The sequence below is a fragment of the Mesoplodon mirus genome (genome assembly GCF_964341445.2).
Source record: "Mesoplodon mirus genome assembly, chromosome: 5".
In the NCBI taxonomy this organism is placed as follows: Eukaryota; Metazoa; Chordata; class Mammalia; order Artiodactyla; family Ziphiidae; genus Mesoplodon; species Mesoplodon mirus.
In genome coordinates this window covers 74,273,020-74,297,440 of record NC_138980.1, presented here as the reverse complement: position 1 = coordinate 74,297,440, position 24,421 = coordinate 74,273,020, and the positions used below count along the sequence as shown (strand labels likewise).

General features: G+C 45.8%; 1 protein-coding gene across 3 annotated transcripts in view; it reads left to right on the top strand.

The window, feature by feature from the left end:
* Positions 1–24,421, top strand: part of LOC309805449 (uncharacterized protein) — a 119,660-nt gene that overhangs the window by 11,851 nt on the left and 83,388 nt on the right. The window contains exon 3 of one of the 3 annotated variants that reach the window (XR_014294244.1): positions 11,361–11,866. The exons of the other annotated variants lie outside the window; for them this stretch is intronic. The gene's annotated coding sequence lies outside the window, so the exon portion shown is untranslated. Of the gene's footprint in view, positions 1–11,360; positions 11,867–24,421 lie in introns of those variants that run through there. 3 annotated transcript variants of the gene reach the window in all.

Below are 24,421 nucleotides of genomic sequence, written 5' to 3'. Positions count from 1 at the left end.
ATACAGTAGGACCTTGTTGTTAGTACACTCTATATATAATAGTTTGCATCTGCTAATCCCAAACTCCCAGTCGTTCCCTCTCCCATCCCCCCTCCACCTTGGCAACCACAAGTCTGTTTTCTATGACTGTGAGTCTGTTTCTATTTCGTAGATATGTTCATTTGTGTCGTATTTTATTTTATTTTTTTAATAAGGTTTATTTTTTATAAATTTATTTATTTATTTTTGGCTGCGTTAGGTCTTCGTTGCTGCGTGCGGGTTTTCTCTAGTTGTGGCGAGCGGGGCTACTCTTCATCGCAGTGTGTGGGTTTCTCATTGTGGTAGCTTCTCTTGTTGTGGAGCACGGGCTCTAGGCATGCAGGCTTCAGTAGTTGTGGCACATGGGCTCAGTGGTTGTGGCTCACGGGTTCTAGAACGCAGGATCAGTAGTTGTGGCACACGGGCTTAGTTGCTCCGTGGCATGTGGGATCTTCCTGGACTAGGGCTTGAACCCATGTCCCCTGCATTGGCAGGTGGATTCATAACCACTGCGCCACCAGGGAAGCCCTGTGTCGTATTTTAGATTCCACATGTGGGTGATATCATATGGTATTTGTCTTTCTCTTTCTGACTTACTTTTCTTAGTATGATAATCCCTAGGTCCATCCATGTTGCAAATGGCATTATTTTATTCTTTATGGCTGAGTAATACTCCATTGAATATACATACTACATGTTCTTTATCCATTCATCTGTTGATGGACATTTAGGGCACTTGCACGTCTTGGCTATTGTGAATAGTGCTGCTATGAATATATGGGTGCATATATATTTCGAATTGTAGTTTTGTCTGGATATATGCCCAGAAATGGGATAGCTGGATCATATGGCAACTCTATTTTAGTTTTTTGAGGAATCTCCATACTGTTTTCCATAGTGGCTGCACCAATTTACATTCCCACCAACAGTGTAGGAGGGGTCCCTTTTCTACTCCCCCATCTTCAGCATTTGTTATTTGTAGACTTTTTAATGATGGCCATTCTGACCAGTGTGAGGTGGTACCTCATGGTAGTTTTGATTTACATTTCCCTAATAATTAGCGATGATGAGCATCTTTTCATGTGCCTATTGGTCATATGTATGTCTTCTTCGGAGAAATATCTATTTAGGTCTTCTGCCCATTTTTCAATTGTTTTGTTAATTTTTCTTTATTATTGAGTTGTATGAGCTGTTTATATATTTTGGAAATTAAGCTCTTGTTGGTTGCATCATTTGCAAATATTTTCTCCCAGTCCATAGGTCATCTTTTTGTTTTGCTGATGGTTTCGTTGCTGTGCAAAAGCTTATGTTTGATTAGGTCCCATTTGTTTATTTGTGCTTTTATTTCTATTGCCTTGGGAGATGTACGAAAACATCAGTACGATCTATGTCAGAGAATCTTTTGCCTGTGTTCTCTTCTAGGAGTTTTATGGTGTCATGTCTTATATTTAGGTCATGTCCTCTTTTTTTAAAAACAGCTTTTTTGAGATATATTTCTCATACCATGCAATTCCATTTAAAATGTACAATTCAGTGGTTTTTAGGATGTTCACAGGATTGTGCATTCATCACCAAAGTCAATTTAGAACATTTTCATTACCCCCAAAAGAAACTGTACCCCTAAATTATCACCTCCCCAATCTCCCCATTTCCCCAGCCCCTGGCAACCACTAATTTACTTTGTGTCCCTATAGATTTGCCTATCCTGGATCATATAAATGGAACCATACAATATGTGGTCTTTTGTGTCTAGCTTCTTGCACTTAGCATGATGTTTTCAAGGTATATCCATGTTGTAGCATGTGTCAGTACTCCATTCCTATTCTTTGCCAAATAATATTCCATTATATGGGGATACCACATTTTGTTTATTCATTCATAATTTGATGGACATTTGGGTTATTTCCATGTTTTGGCTATTACAAAAAATGCTGCAATGAGCATTTTTGTGTACAGGTTTTGTGTGGACTGTGTTTTATGACTCTGTAAGCTGTAGTGACCAAGTCCTGTTTTTAAAAATCTGAGGAAGGAAGAGAACTAAGTTGGTGTTTGAAATTTAAAGGGACAGTTTCTATGTGTAGATGTAGAACTGCATTCAAAAAGGTTATCTATCTAATATGAGGTTAAAATCAAACGGTAGTAGATCTAATTCTTCTCCATATCACTTGAGTTTTCTAAGCTCTGTCTTTTAATATTCTTGCTTAAAAAAACACAAGAAAGAAATATGTATTGGTCCTTAGGTCTCACTTGAAATAATGTAGAATTAGTTTGGATGGAGAGTTGTGCAAGTACCTTTTTCCAGATGTATTTAGCAAGTGGGTGGGGGAAGTGGAGGCATGGATCAGAGAGAGGAACAAGGCAGGAGGAGAGTCTGGGGTGATGTTGGTTCAGCTAAGCCAGGGCCTACGCTCATGGCCACATGGCCACAGGGCACTGGGCAGTCATACTTAGTGTGGCTATTGCTTGTTATCTGGATGATGTGCTTTATAGCTGAGTGCTTCTGTGACCAGTTTCACTCTGCTTCTGACTCACAAAGCTCTGGTGTTGGGCTGTTGGTTTTTAGTAAAAGCAGGTGTTGGGAAGAATATGTTGAAGGGTGAATCAGCCCCTAAGGGACTCTGAGAGACATGGTCCTAAAAACATTTCCTGGCTGTTTGTTGTGTGTTTTTTTTTTTTAAACACCAGTTAACAGTTTTCAGTTTAACTGTGTTTTCCTTCCTGAAGTCTTTAAGTGAGACTAGTACTTGTGATTTATTCTATGCATTGTTTTCAGGGAGTTCCTTTACTTGTCAAGTCTGAGCTGGAGGTAGAGGTGGGTTTTTTTTCCACACCAAGTATGCAGAAATAGGAATGATTTGAATTTGTCTCCAATTTATTTTTATATCTTTATTTTCCTTCCCTTGGGTAATAGAGGTCGTATTTGGGAGCATTTTAACTGAATTCTAACTTCAGGTGAGTCAGTCAGCAGGAATTTTTACATATTATTTAATGCCTGGCTGGGGGGGGACATCATAAGAGAAGAGACCCTCAAGGATCTCTTGATCCATGTGCCCTCAAAGATCCCACATTCTGGTTAGAGAGTTATAACTTTATTCCTATCTGTTAACATGCACTACTTATACCAGTGAGTGCCCAGAAAAGCCCATGTCAGGGGAGACTTGGTGAAGCTTGCCCTTGGGCTTTGGTAGGCTCAGGTAGGAGAGAAGAAGAAGAAGGCTACAGGTACACAGATGTGAGAAGGAGCAGCAGTTTCACAGGGGGTCGGAGGGACCATACCCGGTACACTGGGTTGACTGGATTTTGGTGGTGGTGGGATTTGACTGTCAAGCCAAGGAGTTTCACTTTAAATTTCATAAAGAATAGGAAGGGAAGACTTTTGAACAGGAGGACAAGCTTACTGTATAAAGTAGGGACGTTTATTTCCATTTTACACCTGAGGAAAGCAGTGTTTTTCAAGTACTGTCTTTTCAAAAGATTCTCCAAAATCACATGGCTGGTGGAGGTTGGATCTGCCAGACCCCAGAGTCCATACACACGCCTGCCCCTGCACTGGCCTGCGTTATCTGCAGAGCACAGGCTGGTCTCCGGATCACCAAGGCTTCCTCCAACTCTGACCTCATGTGACCCTCTGAATCTATACATGACTGCATTTTTTTGTTAGTGTCACTCCCTGGGCTGAACTCGTCTAGGGGAGAAGGGGACTTTGGGTAAGTCACTTCCCAGCCTATCTGAGGCCCTGGGAAAGCAGGGGCAGGAACCCAGCCAGGCCTTCATGGTCTGCACAGCAACAGTCTAGACAAGTTCCAAGAGCTGCAGAGATTGTCAGGGGAGTTTTGGAGCTACAGGTCCCCAGGCATGTCTTCCCTCCAAAGTGGGAGCTGCAGGGCAGATCGAGATCTGGGCAGGGTGACAGCACAGCTGCAGCCACAACACAAGTTGACTCTTGCTGCTGCCCTAATCCTCCAGCTCGGGCAGGAGAATGTGAGGACTTGGTTTGTACTGACGTTTTCCATTCATTCCTTTGTTTTTTCCTTTACAAAGTTTTCAGCAAATAGTTAAGCACCTAAAAGTTATCAGTCTGTGGGCTTAGAGCAGCAAACAAAGCAGCCTGCCCTCATGGAGTTTGCAGTCTGATTCGGGAGACAGGCAATACTTTATAGAGTATCTGGGAGCAGTAGGTGCTGTGAGTAAGAGTCAGGCAGGGAAAGGGGTTAAAGTGACAGGCTAGTCCAGGAAGACTTCTCTAAGGAGGGGGTCTTTGAGCAGAAATCTGGGTGAAGCCAGGGAGCAAGCAATGTGATTGTCTGTGTTCCAGGAAGAGGGAACACCAAGTTCATAGCCCTGAGTTGGGATTGCTGGCAGAGCAGGAAGGAGGCCGGTGCACCAGGGAGCCAGGAGAAGAGTGGGAGGAGGGGCTGGCCTTGCAGGGCACTGTAGGAAGGTAGGATTTTGTTCTTGGCCCAGCTCTAAGGTGTGGTTGAGGCATTGTTCCTGGCTGGTTGGCTTCTAAGTCTGCAGGCCTCGCAGATCCTGCACATCTCAGTATCCTTCTGTATAGACCCTCTTCTGGCAGTATTAACCACCATTTGTTCTGTTGTCTGCAATTGTGAGCCCTATCTGATACAGAGCTTTGCCGGGAGAGAGAGGACCAACTACATTCAGAACTCAATATTGACCAGCTTTGTAGTGAAATAAAATTTGTTTTTAAGGTTAGAAAAGGTGTACTTGAATATTATGTTAAAATGTTTAAATTCTGGTTGGAGGGGCTCCACCTTGACAAAAAATGAGCCTTTTATCATCACTGTCCCCTCTTCTAGGAGCCAGGAATCCTGGTTCTGTCTCCCTCCTAACCTGCCAGCTGAGGGCCTAAATTGATCACCCTCGCTTGACCTTTCTGGTGCCACCCGTAGAATTTGGCTAGTCATGACATTCTTGCTCAAAGGGAAGGAGGGAGAAAAAAAATGGCTAATTGAGGGTCTTTCCTATTTTGGAGGTCTCTGATTCTATGGACAGATTCCACAGAATGTGCTTCAGGGGGTTAGGATTATACCTTAAGTGATGTCCGGGGGTTGTGATATATATTTGTATTTTGCAGCCACCACCACCACCCCTTTTTTTTTTTTTGCTTTCAAACATTTTTACAACTGTCCTTGATCTTTATGAAGTAACTCTGTATGTCATAGTGGTGAAAAGCTTAGAAAAACAGACATAGTCCTGAGAGCCAGAGCCACCTTTACTAACTGTGTGACTGTGGGCATGTCCCCTAACTTTCCTGTTCCTCCACGGTTTCCTGAAAATGGGAATGAAAATAGTACCTACCTCAAAGGATACTCTGAGGATGAATGTGTTGATGCATCCAGCATAGGGCCTGGCTCAGAGTAATACCTCAGTGAATGGCAGCTACAATGATGATTATATGTAATCATTCCCATTTAACAGGAAGGAAATTCTAGACCAGGGAGGTCAAGTGACTTGCTTAAGATCATGTGGAGAGTTAGAGGCAAAGCTGGAAATAGGAACTATGACTCATGGAGTCCCAGGCCAGTGCTCCCTCCCCAGGATTCACCTTGGTCTCCAGGAGAAAATGTTAATATACAGAAACAGTTCTGAGTCTAATCCTTTGGCAGCTGGTTCCGGCTATTGTAGGGGATTGGGGGACAGGGCTTCCTCAACACATAGGGCCATCAGTCTTGGGCATTAAGAGCCCCTCAGGGAGGGTCATCCGTGGTAGCAGAGGCAGGGAGCCTCCTTCTTTGTTTCCTGAGAGGCGGAGTGGGGCTAGGGGTGGTGTGCTTCCAGTGCTCCTCTTCCCCATTCCCCACCCTTGCCTGGTGTTGGCCAGACCCGGCACCACCCCCTGCCCCCTCCCCGGGGCAACAGAGACTGAACCTGGAGTGGGGAGGAGACAGGTGCAAACATGCAGATGGCAAGTGGGTACTCTAGAACTCTCTGTTCCTGAGCAAAGCTGGGCCCTTACTCCTGCAGCAAGCTGGGTGTGGGAGGAGTCTCCCTAAGACCCTTTGGAAAGAGAAGCCTGACTTTTGCCCTATGGGTCAGGAGTGGCAGATGCCCTTTTCATCTGCCCTAGTCACACTGTCACATGAGGACTGCTCCCATTGGTCTTAGATACACAGTTGTGGCCCTTGCTCCTAGAAAAGTAGATTTCAGGGCTACCCAAGTGGGTTTTCCCAGGGTATGGACAACTCTTAGAATTTTGCTTCAGATGGTATAGGACAGTGGAGAAGTCCACAGTCAGTTAGGCCTGGGTTTGAATCCCAGTTCTGCTTCTTTGTGTGTGTACACAGGTGAGTGGGGGATGTACTTGGGAAATTATTCAGCTTCTTCACCTCTCAGTTTCTACATCTGTAAAATGGGAACAAGAACAACCTACCTCACAGATTTGCAGTTTGGATTAAATAAAATAACCTGTGTGAACTGTTTAGCATGTGTGTGGCCCATGGTAGCTATTTTTTTTATCATCCTTGTCATTCTTTTTTTTTTTTTTTTTTTTTTTTTTTTTTGCGGTATGCGGGCCTCTCACTGTTGTGGCCTCTCCCGTTGTGGAGCACAGGCTCCGGACACGCAGGGTCAACGGCCATGGCTCACAGGCCCAGCCGCTCCGCGGCATGTGGGATCTTCCCGGACCGGGGCACGAACTCGTGTCCCCTGCATTGGCAGGCGGACTTTCAACCACTGCGCCAGCAGGGAAACCCGTCCTTGTCATTCTTATTAAGCATATCAGTAGGCTCCACTAGTCTGTGGGTGGAAACAGCTCTCGCGTGTAGCTCAGCTTCATGTAGGCTGTGCATCTGCCATGACTCAGGAACCTAGAATGACTGAGCCAGAAAGCTCAAACCTGTCTTTGCTGTACTATTATTTGCAGTCGTTTCTATTATCTGGGGTGGGTAATCAAGTTTCTGCTGATGTGTAATGCCACTCCATTCATTTCCCTGTTTCTTTTCTGTTTAGTTCAGTGTTCTTGAAAGAAAAAAGTTATATAGTGAAAATGTATTGAGGGTTTTATACTAAAAGTTTTATGTATATTATCTTCTTTAATTCACATAATGACCAAATGAAGAAACAGAGGTTAGATGATGCCTAAGCTACACTGCTTTCATGCAGCAGACCTGGGCTTCACAGGTCCAGTTCCACAGTCCACACTCAGCCCTGTACTGCCTCCCTAAACAGGGCAGTGGTTGACTTTGGTGGCCTTGAGAGATCAGGTAATCTGATCTATCCCCCAACCCCCTTTCTGTGTGTCACAGAGGGGAGAATCTATCCCACTTTAGAAACTTTCCTGAGAACACTGTGGTTCTTCCTTTGGTAGCCATTTCAGGGTCTGTGGGGACAGTGGCTTCTCTCTTAGTTCCCTTGTAGTGTCCTCTTGAGGCCAGCTGTCCATCCTCGAGGGTTGTTCTGTCAAGAGTGTGCTCTTGTCCTCAGGTGGACATGCAGACAGTGAGGGTGACGTTCCACTGGCACACAGGTGGGGGGGGGTCTTCTGCCACTCTCACTGTGGTGCGTGGCATCCAGTGCAACTGTGGCCAGACATCATCCCTGTTCGCCCTCCAGCCGAGTTGCCTGACCACAGCTAACTCCTTCCTCACAGGTGTGTATCCACCTGGTTCTGGGAGCAGAGGAAGTGGCCTGTGGGCCAACTGGGTCACTTGAGGAGATGAGTGGCCATGTTCAGGATGGCCTGCAGTCCCTGGGGTGACCCATGTAGGGGTGGATCTGCTGCAGCCACAGCAGCCACTGAAGGATTATCTAAGGAGCCTGAGAGCCAAGATACACCCTGGGGGATTCTTCATTCGACAAACAGTTATTGAGCACCTATTGTGTGCCTCAAGAGGCAACCTGAAAGAGGCGTCAGGCATGAGTCGGTGTAGGGCTGCGTCCAGCCCAGAGGGCAGGACCGCCAGTGGCCACCAGGGAGCATCACCACGCTCAGAAGGACCCGAGGCTGGCAGAGAAGCCAGGTTGGCTATGTTGCTGTTTATCTGAGCTGCTTCCATGACAACCAGGAGATAAATACCTGAGGTCAAGCAAATCCTGGAGCAAGATTAGGGTGTCTGGACAGGGTGGGGCCTGTACTGTGATTTGGAGACCCTTAAGTGACCAGAATCTTCTGGGTGGCCTATTCAGTATGTTTAATTAGTTTGTTAATTAATTAATGTCCCACTGTATTCCAGCAAGGATTCAAAGTTGACTCCATTTAGCAGCTATCTTAGAGGGAAGAAAAGTATCCTAAGCTTGCTCTGAGTCAAATGTTGGGGTTTAGACCCCACGTGGGTCATTTACCAGCTCAGCTCCATGCTCCCAGGGCTGGCTCCTTGGAAAGCATGGCCTTTGCTGCCAAAGCTGGTTTGCAGCGTTTCTGTGATCACCTCCTGGTTCCTTTGCAACAAGTGGCCCCAACGTCTTCCTGCCTTGAGGCACACCACGTGACTTAAGAGAAGCAAATCTGACCTCAATTACCAGGTGCAAATATCAGTCACTGGGAGTAACCAGGAGGCCAGTGTCCCTGGTCGTTTCAGCCTCTGGCGTTAAACATTAAGAGTGCACTGTTCAGAGTGTGATAAAGGCTGTCTCTCACAGTTTATGATTTCCAGTAAACCAAAGCCCTTCAAGGAACGGCCAGGGACAGGTGAGAGACTCCAGTCCTGGCCCTCCACTGAGCTGGCAGAGCAATTTCTGCAGGAGCAGAGGCCACAGCTTCTCAAGGCTGTTCTAAAGCAGAGCCAGAGAACCACGCTGCCAAGCCACGTGAGGCAGGGCCAGCTTCTGCACCCAGCCAGGCAGCTACGTGTACTCTCAAGGTGGCGATATGCAAAAGGAAGATTTCTGTTCTCAGTGTGCTGGCCACTGCACTTGCTTCCTGATGGGTGCCAAGCCAGCTAGTAGCCCTGAGCACATTCCTCTGTCAGTCTGGGCAATGGGCATCTGGAGCTGCTCTCACAGAAAGCTGGAGGAGCATTTCCAGCATCTGGAGGCTGCAGATACGTGGGCCAAGATTCCTCAGCATCTGGTCACAAGGAAGCTGTAGGTAGGCAACATACCCCACCTTGGCCTAGGAAGGGAACTGAGGTCCCCCTCTCACCCTCCAATGCCATGAGGGAGACCCTTCTCAGTTTCTCTGGAGCGCCTAATCCAAGAGCAAAGAGAGAAGGCAAACATCAAACTAAATCAGAATGCAGTTAACAGTAGCATGCATTCATTTAACAAACATTTAATGAGCACTCCACTGTATAGCACACACTTCGTCAGATGCTGGGCATACAGCTGTCGACAAGGTTCCTGCTCACATGGAGCTTACGATCTAGTGCTGGAGATAGAAAATAATTAAACAAACACATAAATAAAATGACAACACAGTGAGTGCTGTGTAGCAAATTAAAATAACTGATGTGTAATCAAGCGACTGAATGACTACTTTGGATCAGGTGGTCAGAGAGCCCCTGAGGAAGTGGCATTTAAGAGGATTCCTGAAAAAGAAGAAGACCGAGGAAAGAGCAGGTAAGCAGTCATAAGGTTACCAGTCCTGACTGCTATTGGAGCAGGAGAGCCAGGGTGACAAGAGGAGAGGAAGAATGTTCTAGAACATATGTTCTTGATGAACATATGTTCATCAAGTTTGGTTAACTTGATGCTTTGGGATTTGTGACACTTCTTTTCTATTTTCTGAATTATTCCCTAAACATTCATTCAGTAAAACTTTATTGAGTGTCCTTTGTGTGCCAGGCACTCTGCTGAATTGTGTAAAATCAACATGAATATGTCAAGGTCCCTCAAGAGGTTTTCAGTCTGTTGGGAGAGTTAGGCCAGGAAACCAAGACTGTGGTATGTGCTGTGGTGAGACAATCAAAGAGGGTTAGTGGGAGCATACAGAGGGCTTCCCAATCCCTTTTGGGTGTTGAGGGGAGGAGACAAGTTCAGTAAGGCTCCCTGAAGGCAGTGACACCTGAGGGGTCTTAGAGGATGAGGTGAAGTTAGCCAGGTGAAGAATACAGAGTGTATGTTCCAGGTGGAGAGAGTGGCTTGTGCAAAGGCCTGGAGGGGAAGAGTCAGCGCATGTGAGAAGGATGCTGGAGCGGAACAGATAGCCAAGAATGCTCTGCTCTGGAGCCTATACCAGACACTCAAGAATAGCTTGTAGAGTTAAGACAGATTCCTAAGGAGCCAAGTCAGCAACAGGCAAAGGCTTAAGGAAAGGATGCTGGGGTTCATGAGCTCAGACCACTCTCTGGGCCTCCCTACCCACCAAGAGTCATCCCATGGGAGGACTAGCTCACTCCAGTCAGACATTTCCCAAATCAGAATATAAGATTCACCTGAAGCAGGCACACTGATGGGAGCATGCAAGTATTTGAACATCCACGTGACCAAATTTAACTACTTGGTTTTTGGAGGAAAGGGGACACTGAGATAAAACCTGTTAATGGATGTTTAGTGGCCGGTTTTCACGCTTGGTTTGTGACACTCCAAGCAAAGGAGCAGAGGTTTTTTTTAGTTCTGAAACTGCTGATTCAGTTTGCATGAGGATATTACTTTTTAAGGAACTTTCAAAAACACCTAAAATTTAATTGTAGCCATAGTTGAGTTAGAGAATCCCTGGGTGCAGAATTTTCTCCAGTGTTTATAGAATCTGACATCACTTGGGGTTGGAGGGAGACTGTGGGGAGTAAGGCTAGGAGCCACTCAGCAGGTGGAAGGGCCTTACCCTGGGACTCTATCTGTGGACAGCTGTATGGAGGTTGTTATTAAGACTGTCAGCTTCTGAATGTCCTTTTGATGGCTTGTCTGGCCAGCCCTTCAAGATCTTAGCAGGAGAAGCCTGTAAGAAGGCTGCTTTACATTTATTTATTAGTAAAGTTGACCCTTTAAAAAAGTTTTACATTTGTATTTCTTTTGAGAATTCTGTTCACATGTATGTTAGAAATTGCTAGTTGTTTCCAATATCCATTCCCCCCTCCTTCTTAGTAACAAACCCAATTTTTAGCTGAGCCCTTTGCCACCCAACTGAAAGGCTATGTTTCCCAGGCTCCCTTGCAGCTAGGTATGGCCATGTGACTGATCTCTGGCCAATGAGATGTAATCGTCATGTGGGACTTATAATAAGTCTTCTTAAAAGGAGAGGGGGGTGCCCTTCTATCCACCCTCCCTTTCTCCATCCTACTTCCTTAAATGAGGGCACGATGACTAGAGCTCTAGCAACCAACATGGACCATGAGAGCTGTGCCCTATGGATGGGGCAGAATGAGCTGGAAGAAACCTAAGTCTCTAATGACTCCTGGAGTTACTATACCAACCCTGAACTTTTTTTTTTTTTTTTTTTTTTGCAGTACGTGGGCCTCTCACTGTTGTGGCCTCTCCCGCTGCGGAGCACAGGCTCCGGACACGCAGGCCCAGCGGCCATGGCTCACGGGCCCAGCCGCTCCGTGGCACACGGGATCCTCCCAGACTGGGGCATGAACCCGCGTCCCCTGCATCGGCAGGCAGACTCCCAACCACTGCGCCACCAGGGAAGCCCTGTGAACTTTTTTTTCTTTTTTTTTTAACGTGTGAGAGAGAAATAAAATTCCATCTTGTTTAAGCCACTGTTGTTTTCCATTATATGTAATTGAACCAAATTGTAATTAATACAAAATGCTCTGTTTTCTTCTGAACCATTTTTTTCATTACTGATCTGTGTTTTGTTTTGTTTTTTTTGAAGGATATTTCCTCTCTGTAAATATTGTGAATATTTTTCCAGTTTTTGCTTGCCTTTTGATTTTGCTTGTGAGTTCTGTTTTTAAAGAATAGGTGTTTATTTTTAATGTTGTAATATTGATAGACTTTTAAAATCCTATTTGCTTTTGTATTTAAAATCCTTCTCCATTCAGATCAGATAACATTCACCAGTGTTTTTTCTAGTTTTCTTTTGTTGTTGTTGTTAACAGTTTCCCTGTTTATATTTAGCATTTTCGTCCATTGGTGAGTGCTGTTGGTGAGTTTTGACTCTTTCTTAGGTCATAAGTTTCTAGCCCCAGCTACTCTCCTAGCTGTAGGACAGGAGCCAGCATCACTTCTCGTTTACACCACCTGGCCTGGCCTGAGCCTGCACACTCAGGCCAGCACACTCAGCACACATCCCGTCTCCGTCTCCTTCCCCCACTCACCCCTCCTCTGTGGGTCATCTACCCACTACCCAGGATAGCACTCTGGGCTTCTTCTGGAACTTCTGTCTTTGCCACCCTGTGTTCAGCTCTATTCCAGATCATCTCTAATTCCTGTTTACTTAGACCAGGCCATTGACAGACATCCCAAATATCCTAGGAGCTTTTTGTTATTTTTTTTCTCTGAATAGGAAATATGAAGAATTTTTATGTATTTTTTCCAGGTGGACATAGAGCTTTTTAAATTAAAATCTTGTTTTCTTTTAAGAGGAATGAACTATGTTTATCACCTTAAAAATTGGTAAGTACAGAAAAACACCAAACTAAATAAAAATAAAAGCCTGAATCTCTCTATTACTAGTACTTTGTAAACACATAAAAAGTAGGGCTTCCCTGGTGGCGCAGTGGTTGAGAGTCCGCCTAACGATGCAGGGGACGCGGGTTTATGCCCCGGTCCGGGAGGATCCCACGTGCCGCGGAGCGGCTGGGCCCATGAGCCATGGCCGCTGAGCCTGCGCGTCCGGAGCCTGTGCTCCGCAATGGGAGAGGTTGCAGCGGTGAGAGGCCTGCGTACCGCAAAAAAAAAAAAAAAAAAAAAAAATACATATATATATATATATATATATATATATATATATATATATATATATATAAAGTAAAAGCTCTCCACTCCAAGAAATAACCTTTATCAACAGTTGACATATCTCCTCTAGACTTATTTATACAAGCACCTGTAGAAGGTATGTGTATGCACAATTTTGTTTGTGAAAACTGGATCTTGCAGTATATTTGTTCAGCAACTAGCTTTTTACAAACAGCAATATAAGGTGTACATCTTTCTAAGACAGTACAAAGAGACCTGCTACGTTCTTTTTAAAGGCTGCATGGTATTATTCCATTGTGTGGATGTACCATTTTTTATCTTCCTTCCTACAGATGAACATGGAGTTTTCTGATGTCATCCTAATATATATGAGGCTACTATAAACATCCTCATCCTTATACTTTCATGCATTTGTGCTACCGTTTCTATAAGATTTCTAAAATTGGAATTGTTGAGTTAAAGAATATATACATAGAAAATTATAGATGCTGCCAGTTTCTTCTTGTCGAAATCTTGTTCCAATAAATGCACTTTCCAATGTCCTTTTAAATGGTTCTTTTGCCACCATGTTCCCTCCCCACTGGTTCATTCCTTACTCTGTTACTAGATAATGTTTATAAAATTCAGATCTGATCATGGCTTCCCCTGTTTAAAAGATCTCAACGGCTCCTCCTTGCCAACAAGACAGAGCCCAGACACTGAGCATTCATCGAGGCTCCTTCTCAATCAGTTTGGGTCCTCTGGGAAGAGGACACCAAGATGGAATTTGAAGTGCAGGAGATTTACTTGGGGGCTGGGGGTTAATGCCTATGAAAGATAAAAGGAAGGGAGCAAGAATAGATAGGGAGAAGGCAGCCTTCAGAGGGCAATCCAGCAATGGAGGTCTACCTCCTGGGAAAGGAGAGGGGGGAAGGAAGGAGGATTGGGTAGGAAGATCCTCTGACTGTGATACAGCTTTGAGAACATCTCAGTCAGCTCAATGGGAAGCTCCAGCATAAAGGTTGCCCATTAGAGGAGTCCCACTTTGAGCAGAAATGGACAAGCCCTACCACCCCTGCCATAATCTGCCACTGGTTGGGAGCTTCCTAGGAGGCAGTGGGGCCTTGACTTGAATGGTAAGTATAGAAGGTGCTGAAGCTGCAGGCTGGTTCTCTGAATGGCCCTTATCCATGGCTATCATAAACCACAGCCTGCCTTTTATTTCCTCTTTCCCTGATCCCAGACCTCATGCTCTGGCGCCACTGGCCTGACTACATGCCGAACCCCACATGACCAGCTGTTCATACCACCCCTCCCAACCGTAACCTTTGCTCACTCAGTTCTTGCTGCTTGGAATGCCATTCCTTCCCAGCTGTACCCATCAAACTCCTCATATGTTTTTAAAGCCCGCCTTTACATGTCACCCCTCTAGACCACCTTCCCTGACCCCACCATATGCAGAATTAATTGTCCCTTGCACCTGTGGTGCTATGTGTAGATTCGCACTTCCCAGGTTGAATTATTCTTAGCTGCTCTTTTCTCAGATTCTTGTCCCTTCAAACTTTAAAACCTAGCACAATGTAGGTTCGCAGTAAATGTTGACTGAACTGTTTTCCTGCTCCTCTCAAAACGCCTAGAGGTTGCAGAGCTCCAACTCCTGGAATGGTAGGAAGCACACATTCAGTGGTCAATAAATGTTTGTTCAGTTGTCCAGGACCTCATGTTGGGCGAGGCCAAGTGAGCTGAAGGGTGCTGGGGAGAGGTTGTTTACTGTTCTTAGGGATCACCTAGTTTGGTACCAAGTCAGAGTTTTAACACTAGAGCATGTCTTTCTCTGTTTATATTTTCCTCCATGATTTGGAAAGACCCCAAAGATTTTTTTTTTAAGTCATCATTTTATTGCCTCAACAGATGGGAACTTTGGGGGGGCTTCCCTTTTTCAAACACATTTTTATGTGTTGGGATTTTGCATTTCTTCATCAGTCATTCTCCTTATGGGTGTAAGAAGAGCCATTAAGATACATGGCATGAGATCTCCAGGTCAGATCCAGTCATTTTCTAACTGGGTGTTTATAGAGTGGAGAGAATTGGGAGGGATAGAAATATTTTTCCTCTTCCTCTTTCCCACGCCCACCAGTTAAAGAACTTCCCTGGGAGGGGACCTGTGGGAAGTGGCCGAGGGTTTCCAGGGTGGGCATAGTAGGGCTGACATCGGGGCTTGGTGGGGATAAAGGTGGGTGGAGAGAACAGAGAGGAAAAACTGCTGACCCAGACTCTTCATCCTCCTTTAGATGTCCCTTGGACCCTGTCCCTCAGCTGAAGGAGGTTAGGGCTGGAGTGGCCACACCCTCCCTTCTCTCCTCAACCTCTCCAAGTTGTTGGGCCCTCAGGAGAAACACTAGGGTGTTCTCATCAAGGCATGAGGGCCCTGTGCCTCTGCCTTCTCTCCCATGGTGTTCAGTGCAAGTGGAAGCAGGGATGTTCTCGGCTGAGGCCTTAACTGCTGGTGCTTGTTTGGCAGTGGTTAGGAATACTTAGAGGCTTTGTGTTATCAAGAAGCCCGTCCAAGGCCGAGGTTCTTATCTCTGTGTCCACAGGCTCATCTTCGTGGGCTGTGAACCCACCCTCTCCCCCCAGGTAGTATTAAATTGTGCATTTGATGGAGGCATAGCTCTCATCAGATTCTTTTTTACCAGAAAAGTCTGTGATCCAAACCACTGCTTTAACCCAAAGAAGAATAGCCTTTCTAATTAAAAAAAAAAAAAAAAAAAAGAGGATGTTTTCCTACAAGAGCTGGATTCTAGTTGGATTGCCAACACTGAGTAATGGAGATCCCAGGGTGATTCTAGAAAGAAACCCAGATCATCACCTTCACACTGTGATTGTCCCCCAGGAACTTTGCATTCCCCCGTAATCAGAGTTTGTGGTTTAGGGACCATATGGATTTGGTTGGTACAGATCCAGAGAGCTGAACCCCTGAGAGTTGCACCAAGTGGTCTGACATCCACCTCCAAGGAGTTCAACCCAGAGACAGAGCAGACCCTGCAGGTGTGTGGAGGTGGAGAAGGGGACCATGCTGACTCTGGTGGACATGGAATGTCTATGAGAATAGAATATTCCCAGGCTTTTAAATGAATTCCAGCATAGCCATGCTAAAACCCCCTAAAAACCTGAGTTCTGGGCAGATTCTGGTCTCCATTTCAGGGAGACAGTTCTGATGTTATAAAAGCACCGAACTTTAACGAGACGGCCTCTCCAATTTTTACAACCCCTCTACTTTTATTTTTTAAGTCCTGGCCACAATTGTAAATAGGGAACCATATCTGCTGAGACTTCCCAAGAATTACATAAACAGTTCGGATGGTTATCTTTTTTTTTTAAACAACAGTTTCTGAAAACACTGAAGAAAATCCCACTTACTTAACAGTGTGATGCCTGAGCCAGCCCTGGGAGTCCCTGGGAGGCTTGCAGAATCACTTCCTCCTGACTGCTCTGGCTTGGTCTTGAAGCTCACTGATGAAATGGAGGAGGAAGAGCCTGGTGCAGGGGGAGGGAGGAGGAGGCCGCAGATTGTTCCTCCTCAGGGTGGCTGCTGAGAGTGGGGACCCAGGATGCAGCAGACATAGCTTTTCCTGGGGCTTGGCACTCTGGGGAGGGAGCATGTGCTTCAGACACACTCTTCCCATTTGAGGACTGGTATGATTGTAGAAACAGGGTTCCTGGGCCCCTATGTCACAGTGAGAATCTTCTCTTCTTTCTAAGGTCTTAGCAGCCTCAGTGGCCTTGAAGGTTTCTTGAACCTGAAGGGCTGGGCTTCATCTGAGAAATGCCTGTGTCTCTTCTGACACATCCTAGTCACCAACTCCCGTCTCTACTCCAGTAGACTTCGAAAAGCCATATAGACAGACAAACTGCCCTTCTGCACCAGTGTGAGTGGCTGAAAGGATAGCAAGAAGGCCTCCTGCTTCAGTGTCATCCTCCCCACCTCAGGTTTCAACTGTACTTCAATTTTGCCATTAGAGAGATGTTTTCAGTTAAGCATTCTCCTTCCCCAGGTGTTATTTTGGAAGTGCAGTTAGCTGAAGATGCGTAAGTCGTTTGTGTAAATTAACTTTATCTTTAAATAGAGGGTTTGGTCCAGTGGTTCTTAGCATTTTTGAGGTCACACACCCCTTTCAGAATCTAAGGAAACAGATGGACTCTTTCCTCAGGAAAACGCACAAATATCCAGAATTTTGTATACCATTTGTGGATTTCAAGGGCCCCTTTGACCCTACCCTGGAGTTCTGAGTTCTCACGAGAGGATGGTAAATGGGAAAAGGTAGTGGTTAGGGGTAGGGAAGCAGGACAAACAAGGAACCTGGGTGCTGCTAGAGACCACTTTGTGGTTTTCCCCAAGACCAGTCGTTCGAACGTATCAGAAACGAATATCTGTCACCTGGCTGTGGTCACTGCCCTGCCCCAGAGAGAAGGTATGCTTCTATGGGTAGTGATGCTGGGGACCCTGTGTACTACATCTCTGAGCTCCCAAGACCATGTGCAGCATATCTCCATGAAGCTGGATAAGGAGAAAACTGCCCCGGGGATGCTGGGGCTGCCTTTCTGCTGGAGGAGGCAGAAGGCAGCTTGTGTCTGTCTGGTGGGCCGGGGTCCCCTTGGCAGGGTGGCAGGGGCCACCAGCCGGCCACCCCCCCCAGCAGAAGAGGTGGGGGCTTGGTCACTCTAGACTGCATACTTATCATAACCTTGAGTCTGAGATTTCTTTTATTTCCTTTGGGGAAGTCAATTTTATGAGGCAGCTTGTGATTCCCTGGGTATTGTTCTGTTCAAACTGGGGGAAACATGGGGAAAGTTTTGGACCTAGACTTCATCTGAAAGCCTCACAGGGGATTTTGGAAGTGATGCAGCATAGTGAAACAAGCATAGCGATCATTTGTAGTCCCGTGCTTGTTCTGTGAAGCTCCTTCTGTTTGTGGTGACTCAAGGAGGGGAGAATTTCCCCATCTTGAGCCAGCTGGACAAGTGTCAACACTGCTGTCTTTGCAGACTCTGGCACAAAGGAGGAGAAGCAGGGCCTGGACTAGGGGGAGCCCCCAGGGTTTGGGGAGCTAGGCCCAGGTTAACACACATGAAATGGGGTGGTCCTTCTCTTGAGCCAGTCAGCCAGGGTCCCCCTGTCCCCACACAGCCATCCTCAGACCTGGCACAGCACCCTATCCAAACTGTGCACCAACACCTGCTTGTTGAACCGATCAGAGGAGGCTCACCTCTCACCCACATCACGTCATAGAACAAAGCCCGGGCTTTGCACGTCACACTCAAGTGGGCACACCCTCATGGTCAGACGCAGTCTTTCTCCCACTTACTGCTTTTTATTTTTACTGCATTTTTAAAAGATTTTTTTGATTTTAAAGGCTTTATTGAATTTGTTACAATATTGCTTCTGTTTTTATGTTTTGGTTTTTTGGCCACAAGGCATGTGGGATCTTAGCTTCCCGACCAGGGATCAAACCTGCACCCTCTGCACTGGAAGGCGAAGTCTTAACCACTGGACTGCCAGGGAAGTCCCTGTACTTTTAAATAATTAGGTTTTTAAAAATTATTTCTATGTTCACTGGATTTCTTGACATTAAAATGAAGATTTCTTAAACAAGATACAAAAAGCACTAGTCATAGATGAAAAGATGGAGAAATTGAACTTTCATGGTCTTTTGTTCATCAAAAGATACCATTAAAAGGATGAAAAGGTAAGCCACAGACTGATACTTTCAGTGACATACCCGAGAGAGGACTTGTATCCAGAGTATATGAGGAACTCCTATAGGTCAATAAGAAAAAGACAGGCAAAATCAGCAAAAGTCTTGAACAAGAACATCTTTAAAGTGGATATCTAAATAGCCAGTAAGCAAATTCAAACTTATAACACTATATATCCATCCCAAAGGACCAAGACCTAAAAGATTGAGAAACCAAATGTTGGCAAATCCTCATATATTGCTGGTAGGAGTGTAAATTTGAGTGTTTGGAAATTTGGAAAACTGTTTAGCAGTATCTACTAAAGCTGAGATTATACCCATTCCATAAACTACCAATTCCACTCCTAAGTATATACTCAAGAGGACTGAGTGCATATATCCACCAATGCTTGTAGTGTTCTTATTCATCATAGACCCAGCGGGAAACAGCCCAAATGCCCATCAACAACAGAATGGATAAATAAATTGTGTCATAGCCATACAATGGAATACACCACAGCAATTTAAAAAAGAACAAACTATGTTGACATATAGCAACACAGATTAATCTCAGACATGTTGAGTAAAAGAAGCTGGACACCAAAAAATTACCTATTATATGAACCTGTTCTCTTGGAGGATAGGACCACACCTTTTATCTCTGAAACTCCAGAGCCCTGCCACATATAGCAGGTGCTCAATAGATGTTTGTTGACAGAGTGAGTGAAGTAAGACGTGGCCTTTACTCCTGAAGGTGTTTTTCAGAGTAATGTTTATGTGTGTGTTAGGGTGAAATCAGTCTGGGAGGCAGTTAGTGAATGCTCACAGCTTGCTGTAAAATGAAGCAGAAAATACACAGTAAGTGAAGAAACAGAAATGAATCCCTTTTACCTTAATGGGGATGGGGATGGCAAAAGGGCTGTGGGATTCAGAAAGAGGCATTCACAGGTGCTCCGGGGACAGGAGGGCTTCCTGAGAGGGATAATATTGAGCTGAACTTTGAAAAGTGGTTGAAATGACAACAAGCAGGAAAGGCCTGAGAAGGGCAACCCAGGCTTAGGGAATGGCATAACCAGTTGGTTCTCAGACTTTAGTGCATGTCAGAATTATCTGGAGGACCTGTGAAAACACAAGCAGCAGCGCCCCACCCAGAGATTCTGGTTCAGTAGCTCTAGGGTGGGACCTGAGAATTTGCATTTCTCGCAAGTGTTAGGTGATGCCGATGCTGATGCTGCTGGTCTGGGAACCACACTTTGGGACCCACTGGTTTAAGTCAAAGCTGGCTGGTCCAGGCAATTGCATCTCACTTGAGCCACACTGTTAGGTAAGTGAAGTGCAAGATAGATGGGAGGGGGGTGTGGGCAGGTTGAGTGGGCCATGGCCTGGAGGCCTTTGGCTGCTGTCTGAGAAGTTTAGACCTAATCCTATAGACTTAATTTAGGGCCACATGTTTAGACATGTGTAATATCTGGTTTCCAGGATGTCCCACTGTAGGGTCTAGGTACCCTCAGCCTGAGGCTTAAGCCTATACAGATGTGCAGGTGATAAATGCATACTGAGTTTGGCCTTATAGAGACAAGCCCTGCATACAGCACATGTGCGGAGGGCAACACAGTTTACACTGATGGACAAACAAGGATTGAAGAAAGGCACTATTTAAAATATGCAACATCAGAATTATTTGTAGTCATGCAATACATGCTGTGGGGATGGCAGGTGGGAAAAGAACCCGCCCATCTGACCATTCAGACAGAAGCAGCATTTTTACTTTCAATAAAGATATAATTGCTCTGAATATTTCTTTCGCATGGCCCACAGCCCTCCAGATTCCCAAGGACAAGGATGTTACACCACACACCCAGTCTATTTCTATCGCCAGGGAGACACAGAGAGCCAGGAGATTTTCCCCAAATGGTATTTCTTTGGCTAAGGAAGGGAGAGTTAGTCACCTGGGTGGGATTTGGGGAGGGAGGCACATGCGGTGAATGGCCAAATGAAGAGTCCCTGCCCTTCCCTGGGGCCATTCTTGTCAGGACACCGGACTAGCAGGACTGCCCTTTGTGGGATGACCCAGGCAGGAAGAGCAGATGCCATCTGTCATCCTATACACTGGCTTCCAGTTATACCTCCAATAAACTACACTTACTGAATACCAACTCTGCGAAGTAATCTACTGGGTGTGGTCGAGACACAGATGAATCAGCCACAGACCTGCCCTCCAGAAACGTATAATTTAATAAGGGGGAGGAGAGACAGAGGTCATTCTTGGTCATTAAAAACCCTCCTACCTGGTCCCTTGTTTACTCCCTCCGCATGCCTGGTTTAGGTCTAGCTCCTTCCTCTCCCTTACTCCCCATTGTTGGAGGCTGGGGGTCTCACTCATTCAGTAGGATCCTGGGATCACAGAGATGAGTAAATCAAGATGCTTGTGGTCTGATACGGAACTCTTCCTGCCCCATAGCTGAAGATAGGCCAGCCCTGAACAGGTGCCCTACAGCTCCCACCCCTGCTGCTGGGTCCATGACCATCAACTCTGGGCTAAGGAAACCTAAGTCGCCTTGCTGGCTGGGCTCCACATTGAAAGATGGTGCCTGGGGGCCCCACCTTTGCATCAGCCTGTCCCAGAGCAGCCAAACCATAGGTCTCTGGGGGTTGCAGCTGTTGCATGCATGATGATCCACAGGAAGATGAGAGGGGGCTCAGGTGACTGCTGGTGCCCTGACAACTCTCCAACTCCCCGAGGACCTCATTCCTCAGTCAGGCTGAGTTCTGCCTGACTTTTCCCTCGGGGACATGGTAACTGGCTTGCTTCCTCCTCACCCCCACTCCTCTTTGCAAGAGAGTCACCTAAAAGAAGGCAGGGGCCCAGAAATCAGAAGCAGGTTTAGATCTTGCTCTGCCAGTCCCTGTCTGTTTAGGGCAAGGCACCTAACCTTTCTGCAACCTCAGTTTCCTCATCTGTAGAATGGGAATAAGGACCTTGCTTACTTCGTAGTGTTGTTCAGAGACCAGAGGATACAGACAAAATTCTTGTCCTTAAACTGCCCTGAAGTCTAATGGGGTAGTTGGAAAAGCACACACACAGTGTGATGTGTACCACACCAGAGGCATGTTTGGGGTGCAGTAGTGAGCAAAATAAAGGCAAACAATTTTAACAAGGGGAAACTGCGGAACTTCATGTCAGTGCCAGGGTCAGGGCATGGTGGAAGCAGCTCTCCAGGGCTTTGGCCTCTAGTGTTTCTTGAATACCCGACACTGTTAAGTATTTTACTGGTGTTTTATTTTTTAATTCACAGCAAGCCTGTGAGAAGGTATTATCATTTCCATTTTACAGATAAGCAAACTGAGGCTCAGAAAGGCTCATGCATTGACCTGGCATAGTATTTATTGAGCACCTACTATGTGCTAAATATTGCAGGTAAAACAGTAAACAAAAGATATGCAAGTCCCTCCCTCATGGAGCTTGCATTCCACAGGAAAAGTCACTTGCCCAAGGTGAGGCTGGAATGTGCCAGAGCTGGGATTCAAACCCAAGTCTAGTGACCTCCTGGGCTTGTGCTTTTCCCACTCACCCAAGAACTCACTGTCCCTGAGGACATTCTTCACATGGGGGGGCATAAAATGTTCCTGCCAGCCCCTCTGGGGAATTCAAGGATTCAGGAGCAAGGCTGGATCAGGGATAAGAGAGGAGCTGCTATTTCTGTAGAACCCTCTATTTCACAGTCACTCCCCAGCAGCCCTGCCCCAAAGAAAGATTGACTGCCTAACCACTCAGATATTTACTCCAGGGAGGGATGGAGGGATGAGCTTCCCCAAGGGGATTTCAAGAGAGGATAAGGGTAGCTGTCTGTGATCAGGTCAGAGAGTGACACCCTCTTCCTGGCTCAGGTGGGGAATCCCTTTGAATTTCACTTGGCTTGTGGGAGGGTCTATTGTTTTCGTACTCCTCAGGCCCTCCAGGGAGCAAAACTCAGGACTGGGGTATGTCAGAGGATTAAATCAGACTCTGGCATCTGAGTGAACTCTGGGCCCCTTGGGTTCATGGGTCAGCTCTGCCCTCAGCCTCAGGCTGCCTCTAGATGCCGTGAGACCTGTGGCACTCCCACTGGGCAGTGACATTTTCTTTTAACCCAAGGAAACAATCAGAGATTTGCAAGCCTCCCCGACTAAAGAAAAAAGATACATATAGGATTATTTATTATAGTATTTACTCATAGTAGCAGTCACTTGGAAACAATCTAAATGGCCAATGTTTGGGAATTAAATAAAATATGGTAAAAGTATGCATTCAGTAAAATACTATGTAGCCATTAAGAATCATCATGTAGAATAAAATTATATGATGAGTGCTTATAATAGATTTAGTCAGAATTCATGACTAAAACAATGTACACAAAACAGAATGTACAACATGATCCCATCTTTTAAACATTTGTCTATATGTGCATAGAAAAATGTCTAGAAAGATGCACACCAAATGTGAATAGTAGCTGTCTCTGGGTGGTGGAATTGTAAGTAACTTCTGTTTTCAATATTTTCCAAATCTTTCAGTGAAAAACTCATGTATTTTCTAATCATGGAGAAAATCCCCACAATCTATATTAGAGAGAGAAGAGAATATCTCTTTTTGGGCCTATACTTAGCTGGCCCCAGGCCCTATCCTGCCTTGAGAGATTTGCAAGCTCAAGAGCAGTGTGGGATAGGGGACAGCTTGAGGGGAATTAGCTGGGCACCATCCTCCAGGTCTCATCTGAAATGTCATCTCCCAGAGAGGCCATCTGACCACACACCCTGGCTGAAGGAGGCCCCTCCCACATTCTCTCTCCCTCTTTCACCCCGTTTTACTGTCTTCATTGCACTTACCTACGTCTGCAGTGACCTGCCTGCTCATCTATTGCTAGGTGATTATTCCTCTTCTCCACCAGAAAGCAGACTCCATGAGAGCAGGAACCCAGCCTGTCTTGTTCCCTCTGACTTCCCATCAGGAGAAGAGACCCAAGTGAGATCTTGGTTTATATGAGGCCTGTTCAGCAGCCCTCTGAAGTTGTGGGCATTGATCCTAAGGCTACTGGTGACGTTGAGAAAATGAGAATAACGTCTTGGGAGTCTAGAGACAAGCTGATTACTATCTCCTGGGGCCAGAACTGGTTGAAGCTCAGCAACGTAGAGAACCTGGTCCAGCTTGGTAGCAACAGCTGCCAGATGGTTACATGTGTTGTGGAAGTGCCAACTTTGTGCTTCACAGTTTATAAATGAGAGAAGTGAAGCTAGAAGCAGTTTATCTGATCATCCCTTTCCCCTTTGCTTCCGGAGCTCCTACAGCTGCCAGCCCACTCTGTCCTCTAGCTCACGACTTGAGCTCCTCTCTTTTGAACCTGTTCCATTTGGGTTCTCATCCCAGCCATTCTACTGAATCTGCCCTTGACCAAGATCACCTATGACTCCAAGACAGTAAATCCAGTTATTAACTCTCTGTCCTCATATGACTTGACCTATCACAGTGAACTGCTCCATCTCCTTGAAACCCTTTCTCCTGGTTTCCTTCCTATTGTACTTGCTACTCCGTCTTAGTCTCCTTTGCTGAGCAATTGAATGGGGCTCAGTCCTCATGGACTGAGGGCAGCTTTTCTATTGACAGTCCCCCCCTTGGTGATCTCCTCTAATATCATGGCTTTATAAGAGCTAGATGCTGAGCGCTTGCAAATCTTCATTTCCAGCCTGGACCTCTCCCCTGAACTCCAGACTCATATCTCCACCTGCCTACAGGCCTCTCCACTTGAGTGTCTAAAAGTCATCTCATACTTAACATGTCCAAAACTGAGTTCCTTATCTCCCCGCCACACATGCTCCATCATCAGGCTTCTGCATTCAAATAATGGCTATTCCATCCTCCCATTTGCTTGGGCCCAAAATCTCAGAGTCCTCTTTGA